This window comes from Hyperolius riggenbachi, chromosome 12 (assembly GCF_040937935.1).
Source record: "Hyperolius riggenbachi isolate aHypRig1 chromosome 12, aHypRig1.pri, whole genome shotgun sequence".
Classification (NCBI taxonomy): Eukaryota; Metazoa; Chordata; class Amphibia; order Anura; family Hyperoliidae; genus Hyperolius; species Hyperolius riggenbachi.
In genome coordinates, this window is record NC_090657.1 from 181,323,744 (window position 1) to 181,340,758 (window position 17,015).

The following is a 17,015-nucleotide window of genomic DNA, read 5'->3' on the forward strand; positions in this document are numbered from 1 at the left end:
GATCAGTAATTTTACCGATATGTTACTATGTCCTAGCATAACACTGCTCTCACACACAATCCTCCTCCTTGATCAGGGGTGTAACTAGGTCTGCTTTTTTTCCATGTGCGATTCCTGCTCAATGCACACAAAAAAAAATCACATCTCACTTTGTGGCAAAAAATTGTGCGCAGTTTTGAAGTTAATCAGATACATTTTCATGTAAATTCACCTCACTGGTATGCACAGAAGAATCTTAAACCTCCCAAAAAAATCGCATGTTATGGCTCAGAAAATTTGCAAAAATGCCCAAAAATGTAATTGCAAAATGCCCCTAATTTGTTCATGCAAGAAATCACATGCAGAATTCGCAGTAAGACTTAATGCAGACCTGAACTCAGAACTTCCTCTCTGCTCTAAAAGATACAAAACAGCATAATAACCTTTAAAGTAAAACTTTTCTTTGTTACAGCTGATAGAAATCCTGCAATAAATGTGCAGTGTCTATTTCCTGCTTTCATGGACGCAGACATAGGGTTAACATCCAGTGTTTACCAATTGGCTGCTCTGCCGAGGCATCCAGCTGACACAGCTGGGAGATCAAATTACAGCTGTGATTAGTCACAGATGAAAGGGATTTATACTGGCTAAACTCTCTGAATACATACAGGGTGCATTTCTCTGTTTTCCATCTGCCCTGTGCAGAGTTGAAGTCCAGTTTAAGTCTTACAACACTAGATGGCAGCAAAGTCTATCATTTGCTATTCCTTGTTTTATTCTTACTTGTATTATGGTAGAGTACTACTATTACTGAACTGATCAGCTAGTACATGAAGTCCACCTGCCTAATATTGTGTAGGGGACCTTTGTACCACCAAAAAAGTTCTGATCCATTGACTCATAGACTCCACAGCATGAGTATTACTACGTAGACCCAGAACACTCCTGGCGACAGGAGCAGGATGGGAGGAGCACTTTGCTGGACTCTGCATGCTCCCACTGGTGTCAGCTGAGAGAATTACCAGGCTGAATAGTGAAGGATCCGGGCGGCACAGTAGGACGTGGGAGCAATCAGCCTGGAGGGTACTGGAGGAAGCCCAGGTATGTATAATTTTTTTTTTGTGTCCCCGTCTCAGGTACACTTTAAGAGGGTAAATATTTGGGTCGACTTATACACCAAGTTAACTTATATCAGAGTATATGTGGTACTTCCCCTTTCTCAGCTTCGGAAATAAGGGACTGCAGGCTCAAACAATTGCAATGCACAAAGATTAAAGCATTCAGCAAATCAAGTAAAAGTGTTCAGCAGGGGCGCCTCTAGCCATTTTTTCACTCCAGGTGAGAAAACCTGTGATGACCCATTCCCCCCACCCCCCTGAAAATAATCGTAATGCAGCAATGTTTCACCAGATAATAACTGTAATGTGGCAATGTTTCACCAGAAAATAATAGTGGGAAGATGGCGCCCTAAGCCCTGTACTGGAGACACAAATAGTCTCCAGTGCATGGCTTCATTTAGTAACTCAAAGGTGGAGTCTGCACACAGGAACAACGTGCAAAGATTATTGTCCCATCACATACACATGCAATTATGTCAGACCTGCAAGGGCGACAATCGTTTAAGGGCCACTCAGTGTCCCCTTTGTCAAGACATAGGGCAGAAACACATATACTTTGTAAAGGCATAGGGCAGAAAGACATATATGTATATGTCTTTCTGCCCTATGCCTTGACAAAGGGGACCCTGAGTGGCCCCGAAACGATCGTCTGCCTTGCAGGTCTGACATAAGTGCATGTGTCTTTGCACGTTGTTCCTGCAAGTCTGTGTGTGGACTCCTCCTTTGAATTACTACATTGAGCAGCCTGGGAGCCCAGCACCAGCATCCACACGCTTTGGTGTGCGGCTCTACTACTGGAACAGTGCAAGGCTTTAGACGCCATCTTCCATAGCCATACTCGCCTGCCAATAACCGCATACTCCTGCAGCCTGAGGTGAGCTGGTGCAGCGTCTATTAGATGTCGCAAGCCAGTTCACCACTTGGGGGGTCCCACAATCTGGCGGAGGTGGGCGCGGTCCCCCCCAGATAGCGCCCCAGGTGACCACCTTGTTGGCCTGGTGCACCAGGCGCCCGTGGTGTTACGTATTTACCTCCAGCTCTGACCAACCTGTAACTCACAATATATCCATGCAGTAACAATGACAGATGTAGCAGAGAGCCAATAGGCCCAGCCAGACAGCCAATAGGGAGAGCCCCACAGCCCTGCTTCTCACCCCATTTGATCTGATACTCTGGAGGGCGAGACTTCAGAATGACAGAGCAGGAGAAGGAAACATTTAAAAAGGTTTTTCTGTATCCCTTTAGATGTGCATATCTGTATACTGGTATAGAGAAGAGCTCTCTAGTTAGCATAGATGGAAATCTAAAGGGATGACAGGGATGTACTGGACAGAAGATAGAAAGGCTCATGCACAGACTTGTAAGGAAAGACTGATAGCTTCCTGCCTGACCTACTCCACAGCTGGCGAGACTACCGAGAAGGCAGGGCCGGTTTAAGCAACAATGGGGCCCCAGGGCAAAATAAACCTGGGGGGCCCCCCCAACATATACCCCGGAACAAAAATCGGCATTAAGAGACCTTTTTTGCAGCTGGTATAGTCAGGGTGTGAAGCCCCAATCGGTCGGAGCTCCACATTCTGGCTATCCCAGCCTGCGTGGGGGACAAGGGGTTAAAAAGTTTCAGGAGGGGGGACCCCACAATTTTTTTTTAAAATTCCCACACTCTAAACATAAAAAAAAAAAAATTGGGAAAATAGGAAAAAATGCCAGGGATCTCGATACAGCCATATTGCGGCTGTGTAGCGATCCCTGGCCAGAGCGCTGCGGCTGCGTATAGACCCCCTGGAAACCCCGTCAGGAAATTTATTGCGCTTTCGTTTGATGCATGTAAAATTACACTACCGTTAGGTTTGCTACTAAAAGTGACATTTACCGCATTTAAAAGTATACTTTTTTTCCTTCGAAACTTTAAAATCGATTTTCTCAAAAACTATAAGATCTTTTTGAAAAATTGTTTTTTCCTCTTATTCCCAATGATCTCCTTAACATACCCTGCAAATTTAGGGTTTCTAGCATTTAAGGTGGATTTGCTATTAACCATTAAAGTCGGCAGGTTTTTAAATGTTTTTTTTTCCTTTGAAACTTTAAAATCGATTTTCTCAAAAACTATAAGGCCGATTTTGAAAAAAATGTTTTCCTCTTGTAGCCACTGGGGGCCCCTACAAGCTCTGGGGCCCTGGGGCAGCTGCCTCCTTTGCCTTAATGGTAGCGCCGGCCCTGCGAGAATTGTAGCAGGTTTTTTCTGCATATTACTGAAATTCTACCACATGCAGTAAATCTTTGTGAATTTGGGGAAAGAATTGTAAAATACTGAATGTAGTATTTTACCGACATAAATTATGTTACCGAACTGCCCTTAGTGAATTGAGGTCATTTTGTTGACAAGGTTTGAAAATATCTCTATTGGAGAAAACTCCAAGGAGTTCAACTGCTTTAACTTGGTCCTCTCATGCTGGGATTGGGAACACCCGATGCAATTTCTTGTGCGAACGACAGGTAATCTGACAAGAAGTTGTACTGTGTGTACATGTCCAAACTGCTCCCGATCGAAAATGGATCGATTTTCTGATGATAACTTTGCAAAACTGATCCCTATTATCAATTAGAAGCAGATCAGACAGGTCGGAAATAATCAACAACAACAAAACATTTTTAAAGTGCTTCTCTCCCATAGGACCCAAAGCGCATAATCTTGTCTCAGATCAGTGCATAGTGATGTGTACAGGGGAAATGTTATGGGATCATAAATGCCGGGCTAAACAGGTGGCTTTTCAGTTTTCATTTAAACATGTCCAGGGTTGGAGATGTTTTGAATAAGTTTGGCAAAGCATTCCACAGGGTAGGGGCAGCATGACAGAATGCTCTGGCTCCAAAGGTTTTTAGTTGGACTCTGTGGGTGGTCAAGTTATTGGATCCTTGAGATCTGAGGTTGTGGGTGGTGTGACGCAGTTGCAACAAATCCTTTAGGAATCCAGGTAAAAAGCTGCAGGGGGCCCCGTGGGGGAAACATTTATTTTTCCCTGTCCTGAGAGACTGATAACTAAGGGCATGGAGAGAAAAAACTTTCTGCTCTCTGCACAACTGTTCTAATGACTGCATCTGCTCAGCCACAGATAAGGAATCATACAAAGTTTTGCAGAAAAAGATTTGTAGACAGTCCCTATTCAGTGTTCAGTAAGGTCTTGTAGTGATGCTGGAGAAGTCTGTAGTGATGCTGTAGAGATGCCTGTAGTGATGCTGGAAAAGTCTGCAGAGCCAATTCTGCTCCATCAGAGAGTGTAATAAGCTGAGTCTGGGAGCACACTCATCTGTCGGTTTACTGTATGTGTTTTCTGCACACCATGTGTGTCTGTATGTGTGAAAACATACATGTTTTATTACAGTAGCTAATGCAATTGATAGAGAAAATGTGTGCAGCGCTTCACTGCTGTCTGTTTTTATCTGCATGGGGAAAACACAATCAAGTGTGCACTAGCCAATAAAATAACATTGGTTCTCAGTTTACCTGTGCAGAAAGCAGAAAGCAGGAGGGGGGGGGGGGGAAGAGACCCCATCCAAAGTTTGGCAGGGGGTCCCAGTGATTTCTAGTTACACCCAGGGCCGGTTCTAGACTTTTTGCTGCACAGCACCCGACAATTTGCACCGCATGTTAAAGCTGTGGTGAGCCCCAAAGAAACACCCTTAGTATAGATAGGTAGCCAGGTATAGGTGCCCCCAATGTCGGTAGCTAGGTACAGTTGCCCCCAGTATTAGTTAGCCAGGTACAGTTGCCCCAGTATAGGTTGGCCAGGCACTCTCTTCACTTCCTGTTTCTGCCTGGTGCTGCTCCCAGACTTCTACCGCCTGAGAAAGTCACCTCACTTGGCATCATGGGCAGACCAGGCCTGGTTACGCCCCTGTATCCAGGGTCTAGGTCGTGTAGGGATTTGAATGTCAGTATGCCAATTTTGTAAAGGATCCTCCATTTTATGAGTAGCCATTGTAGTGAGCAAAGGATTGGTATTATGTGGCGATCGTCTGATTCCCAAACAGATTGGAAGTTACATCTTCAGTAATAAACCTCTGTTACATTAAGGTTAGTCTGTCCTTTCTTGATTTGTTTTTTATTACATTACTGTATTTCAACATCAATACAGGGTTTATGGTAAGTATACAATGTGAAGTATAGAACTGATACTTGGAAGCTGAAAAGGGAGGACCCAGGTGAGGGGGGGTCCAACCCCCCTCCCCGGCGCTGTGCCCAGGGGCGTAGCAATAGGGGGTGCAGAGGTAGCGACCGCATCAGGGCCCTTGGGCCAGAGGGGCCCCGAAGGGCCCTCCCTCAACCCCAGTATTAGCTTTCTATTGGTCCTGTGCTCATAATAATCACTTCTACAGATACTTTGAATAGTGGTAATCATTAACAAACTGTTCCCCATCCCCTTCTTGCACCTCTGACACTGTAGTTGCCATTGTCAGGTTTTGGTGCGCTGTATCAATTCTTATGTATAGAGTGCTTAGGGGGGCCCATTGTAAAACTTGCTTCGGGGCCCACAGCTCCTTAGCTACGCCACTGGCTGTGCCCACTGCCCCCCTTCCGTGCCTGCTACCCCCTCCAGCATGGCGGCCCCCTCCCCACCCACAGACAGGGCTGGGACACTGGAAACTGATCAGTTTCCGTGTCTAAAGTTGTCTGTGTAGAGGGAGATCCGTTATTGAACTGGTTTTCACTACCCCTCCGTGTATCCGGGGTCTGTGAAAAACTTGCAAATCCGGACTCTCTGTTCAGTTTTTCAACTCCGATCCCCGGATCACCCACGGATCTGTTTTTGAAGTGGGTGAAGACGGCCACTATTTTTAACATTTGTGTCCGTGGCTCTGGTTTTGGTCTGGGCCCAAAATGGAGCCACGGATACGTTTTTAAAACAAATGTGAACCGAGCCTTACAGCAAGTAGCTAGAGGTGCCCCTGACTGAAGGGAGATCCCGGCAGTGAAATGCTGAAAGCCGGGTGAGTAACCTCTCATTTACACTCAGGAAGGGAGGGGCTCGGGGAGGGGAGTCCGGAGTGAGTCGCCTTTCCATCATCAGACACCTGTAGGCACGCGCCTATAGTGCCTTATTGTAAATCCGGCCCTGTACATCGTGTGTTCCCAGCATTACTGATCTTCTTGATCAAATTGAGATTCCTTAATTAATTTAGGCACCTGCTTTGAGGAAGCGTCAGGAATTACATTTACTTTTCATTTGCTCTTCAATGCAAAACTCTTTTCCCAATAACCTATTTGCAAATCAAGGACAGATATTTCTTTTATTTCTTTCTTAAACTGTGTGGAGTCCCCCCTGTAACGTTCATTTCAGTGTTTAGCAACTCTGAGAAGAGTACAGAAAAGTTCCATTTATGCCTGATGGCAGGAGGCCAATTACTCCGGACGTATTGTTGGGGCTGCGTCAGGCTGGCACTCTCTAGCTGTGAGGCGGCTTTGTTTAGGGAAGCTTTTTTCCTTTACGTCTCTACTGCCTTGCAGGTGTCCCGCGTTCACTGCCCAGAATAGAAATTTGCATTCTGATCTGCAGGTTCATGATGTTTCTTCATTGCATAATGCCTTTCACATTTGTATTCACAGGTACTCAAGTCGATCAGCTGGGGAGAGGGACACGAGTCGCTTTCAGTCGCTTTCCGGGATGGGATATTTGCTCTGTTAAAGCAAACATGAAGTGAAAATAAACTTATGAGATAAGGAATTGTATGTGTAGTGCAGCTGATGCTAGGTACACACGATACAATTTTCTGGCAGATCTACCTGCTAGATCAATCTTTTCCAGCATGTCCAGATTTTCCGGTCAATTTTTGTTCACTTCTACGGAAATCAATGGAAATTCAGATCGGACAAGCTGGAAACAAAATCGATTAGGCAGGTAAATCTGCCAGAAAATTGTATTGTGTGTACCTAGCACATACAATAGAACATTAGTAGCAAAGAAAAGAGTCTCATATTGTTTCCAGTACAGGAAGAGTTAAGAAACTTCAGTTATCTCTGCAAAAGAGCTTCTCTGAGCTATTCCACCAACTTGGGTCATATACAGCCCTGTGTTTTGAAGCCCTTAAACAGCCAAGAAACAGTGAGAGACAGCATGAGAATGAGATAAGATTTTACTGCAGGAAAGTTCAAAGGGTCATTATTTCTGCTTTGTTTTATAGCTTTAAAAGAGTGTTTTTAAAACTGCAACTGTGACAGTAGGAGGCAATGTTAGAAGAAAAAAAAAGATATATAACTGAAAATAAAAATATGAGACTCTATCCTTATCCGTACTGCATATACAATTCATTACATCATGTTTTTTTTTTTCACTTTTTTTTTTTGCTTTAAAGGCTATCTTGCCTGTATTGTCTGATGAGATATTAAATACAGATAGCTAAAAATAATTGCTTTGGGGGTTTCCTATCAAACTGTTTAAAAACCTTCTACCCAAAAGCCATAAAAAAGTAGTGCACTCACATTAAAATTGCCAAGAAGAAGAACAAGCAGGCTTCCAGTATGCTGACAGCGTCCGTCCCAAGGCTCTTCCCAACACATTTTGTACGAGAGTAATCATCAGGGGCCCCGACCTGAACGGATGCATGTGCAGGTACCACACTGCTGTCCTCCAACAGTGCATGATGGTCTTTAAAGGGTACCTTAACTGACATGTATGTGTATGTACTAGCCAGTTTTCCTTTACTCTTTTTCTTTTTTCCTCACTGTAGTGGTTGAGAATTCAGTAATGTAAATGAGATTCTCTCTGTAGCCAGGGCTGCAGCTTAACTATCACCGATAAACTATGGTCGTTAAACCATAGGACAGGGAGCACATAACTGGTTCAGCAGTTAGGGCACATTCACACTAGAAGCGCTTTTCTGAGCGTTTTGCGATTGATTCGCATTTTTTTTAAATCGCTCCAATTCACTTTCATTAAAATTGCGTTTAAAAATCACTGAAAAATCGCAACGATTTTTGGGTATGCAATCGCAAAATCGCTGCGATTTTTACCGCGATTTTAATGAAAGTGAATGGGAGCGATTTTAGAAAAAATGTGAATCAATCGCAAAACACTCAGAAAAGCGCTTCTAGGGATTGATTCACAAAAGCGTGATAATGCTTATCATGCCCGCACTAGCGTTTTGCGCGCATTACAACGTGCGTAACAGTTTGCGCCCGCAAACATGAATTTTCACGCGCAAACCATTATCACGCTTTTGTGACTCAAGCCTCTAGTGTGAATGGGCCCATAAAGGTTATTCTGTATGGGAGTCAAATGTTTTACAGTCGATCCTTACAAAATCAGCCTGTGGGATTCCATTTTAGGAATAGGACCGTAGATACGATTGTTTATCTCATTGGTTTACTTCTCTTCAAGCTTGCTTTAAAGTACACTTGAAGTGAGAGGGATATGGTGGCTGCCACATTTTTTTCATAACCTTTTCACCTCCCCCAGCAGGAGTATCTAAAGGTGGCCACTAACTGTCCAATTTCTAGCGAAAAATCGTTCGAGCGATCAGAAATTCTGATCGGATGAAAAATCGTTCACTACACCATCAACGAACCAATCTTTGCTTCCTATCTATCACGACCACCAAGAAAATCCAAATTTTCGTTCGACGAAAATTCATTCGGGCGACATCTTTTTCACTCGTTCATAATCTATTGTGTCCACCAATGGAGATTATTTACAACCAATCCGATCAGAATTTCTGATCGCTCGAACGATTTTTCGCTAGAAGTTGGACCGTTAGTGGCCAGCTTAAGTTCCTGTATTTACACAAATATAAACAAATACAAACACTTGGTTCTGTTTCTATTTTTAGAACACACTAACTCTGTATCGCCATCTTGTGGCCAAAAAGTAAAACCACATCCAAATACCCTATTATACACCTTCCCATGGAAAAATGAAATACATTTTCATTATTTTTAAAAACCCTTCCAGGTGAAATAATATCAGTTTCCTGGATGTCCTGCTGATCTGTTAGGCTGCACCAGTGTCTACCTGAACCAGCATGTGGCTAATCCAGTCAGACTTAAGTCAGAACCATCTGATCTGCTTGTTCGGGGGCTGTGGCTAAAAGTATTAGAGACAGAGGATCAGCAGGATGGCCAAACAATCTACATTGTTTAAAAGGATATTTATATGGCAGCCTCCATATCCCTCTCAGTCCAGGTGTGATTTAAAGAGGACCTTTAACTTCATCTGCAATATTCTCATTAAATGTATACTTTAATACCTCAAGTGCTTTTGCTTGCAATCAGTATGCAATCTTATTTTTGCCATCTTACTGCTCCTTATAGGGAATATGTTCTTGTTCTTGGGAACTGTAACCCAGGATTGAACTTCATCCCAATCAGTAGTTGATACCTCCTTTCCCACGAGAAATCTTTTCCTTTTCTCAAACCGATCATCAGGGGGGTCTGTATGGCTGATATTGTGGTGAAACACCTCCCACAGTGCGATGTCAGAGCCATGGTCCTGACAGTTTGCTGTTTGTGAATCTCGTTGCACTGTGGCAAATAATAGATTTTTTCGACTGCCAAGCAAGCAGCATCTCCCTCTGTGCATAGAACTCTCAGAAACAAACCTTCCGCAGAGATCACCTGCCAGGACTTAAGATGTCACCACCTGTGCTCCATTTTAGAACAATCAGGGAGAGGAAAGATTTTACAATGGGCAGCACTGACTAAATCTTCTATAAATAAATAATGTAAACAATAAGCAATTGTATTATGTTATTTACAATACAGTTCCCCTTTAAGTGGTTAACCTTCGAGTGAGATGTTGCCATGCCGATACTGATCACGCTGTGCTTTCCATGCTTAGTTATTGTTTATTGTAACTTTCTCCTCGGTCAACCTCATATAATACGCCCGGAAATGCTTTAAAGAACTTTCAGCGCCTTGCGATTCTGCATTCCTTGGTGTGACACTTTGGCCAACTCCTTATTACGGTATTGTTAGTGATCTGATACACAGGAGTCTTTCATGGTGCTTTAATAAGTAAACCTCCATTAGGGGAAATAAAGAGTACCGTTACTGATAACAAACGGTGACTGTTGTGGCGTATTGGGCAATCGAGCAGGTGACACGCGCGGTCGGGTGCCTCCGCTACCTGGTATGTGGCTGCAGCTGTGGGTCACTGTGTGTTTGCTAGGATGGCCCTGCCTACTGCATTCCTGGTGACAGTATAGGGGAGGCATTCCAGGAAGAAGGAACTGTCCAGATCGCAGCAGAGAGTCTTACTACACTGTGCTGCATGCTTGCTGGGAACCCGATCGCTGCCTGCTGCCAGATTTAACACAAGGTGGGTAACTGCCATAACTGATAATATGTATGAGAATACACAGAAATGAGGCTGGACAGAAGCCATACTACGGCCTGGCTATCAGTGGAAGAAGAAAATCAGAAATACAGTATAGCATGTAAAAGGGCTTTTGTTGGGACACTGGTGGAACTATAGCTCCCAGCATTTACTGTCACTTATTCCAAGAACCATCATCCACACGGCATTTCGAGGCAGTTGCCTAGGGCCTGGAGAGAGTCTAGGGGACTGGTGGATGCTAGTCTCTACCAAATCTTACTTAAAAAAAGCCAGGTGACCATCAGCGGTGGGGAAAAACTGCTGTCTTGCTTCGGGCCCCTTTTCATCTTCATCCTTTTCTGCCCAGAGCTACCTGGAACACACAGGCCTCAATATTCATTTCCATTCTGATTATATAGTCATCAGCTGAGATTTCCATATGTTTCAACTGAGAGACATCGGGGGAGGCAGTCGCTATTTTTTTATGCTTTTTTTTTATTCTCAGCTGTCACTCCTTCAGGTATCTGTCTGTTGCAGGGGCGTAACTAGAAATCACTGGGACCTCCTGCCAAACTTTGGATGCCCCCCCCCTCCTCCCTCCCACACACACACACACACACACACACCCTCCCTCGCTTTCTGCACAGGTAAACTGAGAACCAATGTTATTTTATTGGCTAGTGCACACTTGAATGTGTTTTCCCCATGTAGATAAAAACAGACAGCAGTGAAGCACTGAAGCCTAAGCTTATTACATTCACTCTGTCCACCTCTGATGGAGCAGAACTGGCTCTGCAGACTTCCCCAGCATCACTACAGTACACAGCACTCGGGGAAGAGTAGAGAGGCTCGACTACAGCAGCGCTGTACACAAGACCCTGCTGAACACTGAATAGGGACTGTCTACAAATCTATTTCTGCAAAACTTTGTATGATTCTTCCTTATCAGGGGCTGAGCAGATACAGTCATGAGAACAGTTGTGCAGAGAGCAGAAAGTTTTTTCTTTCTCCATGCCCTTAGTTGTCAGTCTCTCCGGACAGGGAAAAAACGTTTCCCCCCATGGGGCCCCCTGCAGCTTCTGGGCCACCCTGCGGCTGCATCCCTTGCAGGGTCTATTCTTAAGCCCCTGGTCTGTTGCATGCAGCTTCTGATAATTGCATTGTTTATTTTACACCCCTCATTAGGGATGCTCGGAAAATTCCGCGGAATTATAAATTCCGTGATTCCGGCCGGAATTAGGTCAATTCCGATTCCGGTAGTCAAATCGGAATTCCTATTCCTCTCAAACGGAATTCCGCGGAAATTTTTTAATTCCGACGGAATTTTCCGGAATGACATAAAAATTCTCCCTCCTCCTCCTCCTCCTTCTCCTCCAGTAGGAAATTGCAGATTTTCAAAACAGCTTATATACCATAGCTGGGATTTGAACCCAGAACCTAGTGTGTAGTAGGTATCTGTCTTACCCTCTAGACCATGACCCACACTACATGCTAAAGCTGCCGGTAGCATAAACCATACTTCCATTATGATCAATTCGATAGAAAAAGTAGCATGATTAAGGATTTGTACTTTTTGAAAAGCATGCTTATTTATATACCATAGCTGGGATTTGAACCCAGAACCTAGTGTGTAGTAGGTATCTGTCTTACCCTCTAGACCATGACCCACACTACATGCTAAAGCTGCCGGTAGCATAAACCATACTTCCATTATGATCAATTCGATAGAAAAAGTAGCATGATTAAGGATTTGTACTTTTTGAAAAGCATGCTTATTTATATACCATAGCTGGGATTTGAACCCAGAACCTAGTGTGTAGTAGGTATCTGTCTTACCCTCTAGACCATGACCCACACTACATGCTAAAGCTGCCGGTAGCATAAACCATACTTCCATTATGATCAATTCGATAGAAAAAGTAGCATGATTAAGGATTTGTACTTTTTGAAAAGCATGCTTATTTATATACCATAGCTGGGATTTGAACCCAGAACCTAGTGTGTAGTAGGTATCTGTCTTACCCTCTAGACCATGACCCACACTACATGCTAAAGCTGCCGGTAGCATAAACCATACTTCCATTATGATCAATTCGATAGAAAAAGTAGCATGATTAAGGATTTGTACTTTTTGAAAAGCATGCTTATTTATATACCATAGCTGGGATTTGAACCCAGAACCTAGTGTGTAGTAGGTATCTGTCTTACCCTCTAGACCATGACCCACACTACATGCTAAAGCTGCCGGTAGCATAAACCATACTTCCATTATGATCAATTCGATAGAAAAAGTAGCATGATTAAGGATTTGTACTTTTTGAAAAGCATGCTTATTTATATACCATAGCTGGGATTTGAACCCAGAACCTAGTGTGTAGTAGGTATCTGTCTTACCCTCTAGACCATGACCCACACTACATGCTAAAGCTGCCGGTAGCATAAACCATACTTCCATTATGATCAATTCGATAGAAAAAGTAGCATGATTAAGGATTTGTACTTTTTGAAAAGCATGCTTATTTATATACCATAGCTGGGATTTGAACCCAGAACCTAGTGTGTAGTAGGTATCTGTCTTACCCTCTAGACCAGGGGTCCCCAAACATTTTGGGTTGAGGGCCGGGTCAACATACTTCAGACCGCTGGTGGGCCGGAGTAAACATAAAATGATGTAGAAGTCTTTGCGGACCAGACAGTGAAGCATACCCAGGTGACAATCTGCAAGCCAATTGGACAGCAGTGTCACCTGATGTGGAATTTGATTGGAAACCAGCAAAATTTCTGCTTTCTGGCTTCCATGTGGATGGGGGGTGCTGCACTGCTATTCCATATGTGGACCACCAATATTTAAAGATGTAGCTGACTGCATTTATAAGCAATACATTTTCTGTGTGGGGGGCCGGTAAGAAAGCCTTAGGGGGCCACATTAGGCCCGCGGGCCTTAGTTTGAGGACCACTGCTCTAGACCATCAACCACACTCAGGGCCAGGCTTTAGCATGTAGTGTGGTCAGAGGTGGGACAAGGTCCTTCAGCACCCAAGGCTGAGACAGCAAAGTGCGCCCCCCCCATCCCTCCCACCCCAGCTGTCACACACTGATTGCTATTACACTAAGAGGTGCCCCAGGCCCCCCCCCCCACCCCCAACACCTTAATCTCTACTTATCTGGCTTGCTGTCGCTGCCATGTATCACCTTTTCTTATTTCTTTCTGCTTCAAACACAATTGGGAATGACAGCTGAATGAATTGTGCACCCCCTCCTACACTGCGCCCTGAGGCTGCAGCCTCTCCAGCCTCAGCCTTACTAGTGGGTAAGACAGATACCTACTTCCATGCAGTGTGGTTCATGGTCTAGAGGGTAAGACAGATACCTACTACACACTAGGTCCTGGGTTCAAATCCCAGCTATGGTATATAAGCATGCTTTTCAAAAAGTACAAATCCTTAATCATGCTACTTTTTCTATCGAATTGATCATAATGGAAGTATGGTTTATGCTACCGGCAGCTTTAGCATGTAGTGTGGGTCATGGTCTAGAGGGTAAGACAGATACCTACTACACACTAGGTTCTGGGTTCAAATCCCAGCTATGGTATATAAGCTGTTTTGAAAATCTGCAATTCCCTACTGCATGAGATGGATGGAGGAGGAGGAGGAAGAGAAGAGAGAGATTTTAAAATTTTTCCGACGGAATTCCATGTAAATCGGAATTCCGCGGAACTGACCCGGTATACCGTCGGAATGGAACGGTAACGGAATTTCTATATGTCGGAATGCGGAATTGTGCCGGAAACGGAAATCGGCTATTCCGACCATCATCCTTATGGATTGTGCATGGTTAGTATTGTGTTCTTACTCACAATGACGCACAAAAATATCATATCTCAGGCATGTGCTGCCTTTTGTAAGACTTTGGAAAAGTCAGTTATGTGACCCAAAGATCTGTGCACAAAGCATAGAGCTGCCAGCAGAGTGTGGCTTGGTGGGTTGTCCCGGCGGAACAGGAAAGAAAGGCAGACCAGTGTGCTGATTAGTATGGGGTAATGGCCATTTTCAAAATGGGGGACAGAGAATTACATTGATCATAGTGGACAAACAAGACGCAGGAGATGAGAAAGATATTGATGAGTAGATTGCGCAGGAGGTAAGTATGACCTGTGTATGTTTATTTTGACTTGTAATTTTCAGTTCAGGTTTGCGTTAAGTAAACTGAGGCAGAAAAAAACTAAGAAAATGTTCATACATTTTAAGGATTACCGGTAGGATGGTGATTTGTGTTATTTGTAGAATGCTTTTTTTTGCTATTGTCAATGCCTTGCTTTCAGGATGCCAGTAATGGCTTTCTGCTGGGTATTCTCCAGAGAAGTCATTGGAATGAACTCGTGGCCAGGTGATGTTTTGTGTCAGCTCTGCACTGGGGAGCACAGTAAGAATGGTGCTGGTGGACTTGTGCTTCCAGGACCAAAGAAGGGTCACAGGTTATTATTGTTACTGTTCATTTCTAAAGCCTCAACCAGTTCTGCAGGATTCCAGACTGTGGAGCAATCACCAACCAACACAATGTAACTAAAGCCACTTAAATCACACCGCAGGTGAATCAATAGCATTACCAAACTGGAAAAGAATCATTTCTAGATGTGTAAGAAAAAAATAAAACTTTGAACTTTGGCTTTCCTTTGTGGACCTGAGCGCTGAACTTCCTGCTCTTAAACATAGGCAACATCATAAGATCCTTAAGGCTACGTTTCCACTATAGCGTTACATTTTCGCCTGCAAAAAATCGTCTAAGATTTTTCTGATTGGTGAAAATTCGCACGTAAATTTGTATGCGTTTTATGCAAATTTTCTTACGCGAAAATTCGCATTAGTTAAATATACATAATCTGCCTAGTAACAGCTTAGTCATGACTGCTGGCAACTTCATGTAACCATGGATCTAATGCGAATTGCCTATCCAAAGCATTGTACGCGAATCATACGCGATGTCCGAAAATCTGATGCAGGACCTAAGATTTTTTCACGCGTACGAACGCTAACGAAAATTCGCATAGAGTGGAAACGGCTACATTGACTAACAGTTACAAAATCTATGCGAATTTTCTGCCCAAAAAAACTGACACAAAACGCACAAGTGGAAACATAGCCTTAAAGAAAAACATTTCTTTGATCTTTGATATAAATCAAATAAATCTGCAGTGTGTGTACTTCCTGCTTTCATGGAAGCAGACATAGGGTCAACATCCCGGGTTAACAAATTAGCTTCTCTGCCATGGCAGTCAGGTGACACAGGTGGGAGATCAAATTACACTTGTGATTAGACACAGATGAGGAAGAATTAGACAGCATAAACTCTCTAAATACATACTGGTAAATTAATCTAGGTTTTCCTGTGCAAGAGTTCAGGTCCACTTTAAAAGGGAAACTTTACTGAATGTAACTTAAAGCATAAAATGTCTTATATTTTACAATATTCATATATACATTATATGGTCAGTGTTTGTCCCATTGTAAAATCTTTCCTCTCCCTGATTTACATTCTTTAATGTATCACAGGTAGTGACATCTTTACAGGCAGGGCCGAGCCTGGGCGGGTGCAAGGCACCCAGGCGCCTGCCTCTGAGAGGCGCCGCCCGGCCGCCGCTCTCCCCCTGTGGCTGCCGCTCCCTACCTCCCTCCCTCGATCAGGCGGGCGGGCGCTAGGACCTAGCACGCCGCACTGATATGCGGAAGTGACATCACTTCCGCATATAGAGCGGGTGCGTCCGGCGCCTTCTTACTGGTCGGGTCGCCCCCTGATTGAGGTCTGAAGCTGCTGCAAGGTGAGAGGGGGAGCGGCGGCGGCAGCAGCAGCAGCGGCGGGAGGGGAGGGTTGGGTGGCCTCATATCCTGGGCACATATACCCCCTGACCTCATATCCTGGGCACATATACCCCCTGGCCTCATATCCTGGGCACATATACCCCCTGGCTACATATCCTGGGCACATATACCCCCTGGCTACATATCCTGGGCACATATACCCCCTGGCTACATATCCTGGGCACATATACCCCCTGGCTACATATCCTGGGCACATATACCCCCTGGCTACATATACTGGTCACATATAACCCCTGGCTACATATACTGATCACATATACCCCCTGGCTACATATACTGGGCACATATTACCCCCTGGCTACATATACTGGGCACATATTACCCCCTGGCTACATATCCTGGGCACATATTACCGCCTGGCTACATATCCTGGGCACATAATACCCCCTGGCTACATATCCTGGGCACATACACCCCCTGGCTACATATCCTGGGGCACATATACCCCCTGGCTACATATCCTGGGCACATATACCCCTGGCTACATATCCTGGGCACATATACCCCCTGGCTACATATCCTGGGCACATATACCCCCTGGCTACATATCCTGGGCACATATACCCCCTGGCTACATATCCTGGGCACATATACCCCCTGGCTACATATCCTGGGCACATATACCCCCTGGCTACATATCCTGGGCACATATACCCCCTGGCTACATATCCTGGGCACATATACCCCCTGGCTACATATCCTGGGCACATATACCCCTTGCCTACATATAC

The 17,015-nt window shown here is 44.3% G+C and overlaps 1 protein-coding gene across 1 annotated transcript in view; it reads left to right on the forward strand.

The window, feature by feature from the left end:
• The first annotated feature begins 1,043 nt into the window (after window positions 1–1,043).
• Window positions 1,044–17,015, forward strand: part of LOC137542245 (breast cancer anti-estrogen resistance protein 3 homolog) — a 93,862-nt gene continuing 77,890 nt past the window's right edge. Inside the window, exon 1 of the mRNA XM_068264015.1 lies at window positions 1,044–1,080. The gene's annotated coding sequence lies outside the window, so the exon portion shown is untranslated. The remainder of the gene's footprint in view (window positions 1,081–17,015) is intronic.